At 31.4% G+C, this 1,982-nt stretch overlaps 1 long non-coding RNA gene across 1 annotated transcript in view; it reads right to left on the reverse strand.

Moving 5' to 3' along the window:
* Positions 1-418: 418 nt before the first annotated feature.
* The window catches only part of LOC113608313 (uncharacterized), a 14,976-nt gene continuing 13,412 nt past the window's right edge, over positions 419-1,982 (reverse strand). The window contains exon 3 of the long non-coding RNA XR_003428300.1: positions 419-497. This is a non-coding gene — a long non-coding RNA (uncharacterized LOC113608313). The remainder of the gene's footprint in view (positions 498-1,982) is intronic.

A 1,982-nucleotide genomic window follows, 5' to 3' on the forward strand; every position in this document is an offset into this window, starting at 1 on the left:
TTTGTCTAATGATGGCCATTCTGACTGGTGTGAGGTGATACCTCATTGTAGTTTTGACTTGCATTTCTCTAATAATTCGTGATGTTGAGATTGTCAGAATAGACAAAAAATAAGATCCAACTATATGCTGTCTATAGTAGATACACATTAGATTTGACTATATAAGAATATTGAAAGTAAAAGAATAGAAAAGGATATAAGAAAAAAATGCAACCTTAAGAAAACTGGAGCAGCTATCCTAATATCAGAAAAACTAGACTTAGAAAAAGTGTTACCACATATAAAGTGGGACATTTTATAATGATAACATGGTCAATCCACCAGGAAGTTATGACAATTATAAACACAAATGCACCTAACAAGAGAGCTCCAAAATGCATGTAGCTAATATGATGGAACTGATGAGAAAAAATAGGCAATTCAAGAATAATAGTTGGAGATTTCAATACCCACTTTTAATAATGAATAGAACAACTAGGCAGAAGATCAACAAGGTACTAGAAAATCTGAGCACCACTAAACCATAAGCTAGATCTAGCATACATCTATAGAACTCTCCTCCCAGAAAAATACACACTTTTTTAAAGCACACATGTAATATTTTCCACGATAGATCATATTCTAGGCTATAAAGCTTTAATAAATTTAAAAGGATTGAAATTATACAAAGTATATTCCCCAACCACACAGAATGAAATTAGAAATTAATAACAAAAATAACTTTGGGAAATCCACAAATATATAGAAGTTAAACCACACGATAGTAGACAACCAATGTGTCAAGGAAAAATATACAAGACAAAATAGAAAATACTTTGAGGTAAATGAAGATTGACATACAACACACCAGAACTTATGGAATGCAGCTGAAGCAGTGCTTAAACGGAAATTTATAGCTATGAATGCTTTTATTAAATAAAATAGAAGACAGATCTCAAATCAACACTCTAACTCTCCACCTTAAGACACTGGCATAATTGCATTTATGCTAAACTCTAGAAAATATATATCTATTCTTTAGTGATAAAAACATCTCACAGTTACTTGGAGTCAGGGATGGGTAGTTAGGACGGATTGATTTAGAAAAGGAACGAGAGCAATTTTGTAGATGATGGAAATGTTTAGTATCTTGATTATGGCTGTGAACATACAGAGTGTATATTTTCTTAAAATGCCATTTAATGTAAATTATCACAGTAAAATTGATTTAAAATTAAAAATAATTAAAAAGCAATGTGCATAGTATTCTACCATTTGTATGTAGATAGATGATGATGAAAATAGGTATACAGATGATTAGATAGGTAGATAGATAGATGGTTGCGTGACTGGATAGGTATTGCAAATGTTGGTTGGTGCATAGAGTAATTTCAGCTTTCACAAGAAACTGGTAACAGTGGTTGCCTCTGGGGAAGGCAGCTAACTCACTTGGGAATGTGTAGTAAGGTTTACTTTTCACTGTAAATGCTATGAAGTTCTTAAATCTGTACCATGTGCATGTACTACCAGATAAATAAAAATGATTAAAAATAATGAAATAAAAGTAATATAAAGATATTTTCCCCAAAAAAGCATATTTTTCCAGCATACAAATACTAAAAGAAATGATAAAAGGAGTTATTCAATCAGAATGAAAATGCTTCCATATAAGACATATATTTCCTATATAAAATAAGAAAAAATGAAGAGACACAGAAATGTCAATAGATGGGTAAATCTAAATGAATAATTACCACGCAAACAGTAACAAGATGCCTTTTAAAATACGCATAGAAAAATAAAGCATGATAGCAAAAACAGGAGATGAGGTAGAGTTAACATGTTCTAATATCTTAGCATTACATAGGAAACGCTAACAGTACCAGGGTATTTTAATAAGTTTCTTTAAATAAATCAAGAGCTAGAGTTACTAGAAAAAAATAGAGGAAGGAAGGAAGGAAGGAAGGAAGGAAGGAAGGAAGGAAGGAAGGAAGGAAGGAAGG

This window comes from Aethalodelphis obliquidens, unplaced genomic scaffold, assembly GCF_003676395.1.
Source record: "Aethalodelphis obliquidens isolate GAN/ISIS:26980383/991018 unplaced genomic scaffold, ASM367639v1 scaffold52, whole genome shotgun sequence".
Classification (NCBI taxonomy): domain Eukaryota; kingdom Metazoa; phylum Chordata; class Mammalia; order Artiodactyla; family Delphinidae; genus Aethalodelphis; species Aethalodelphis obliquidens.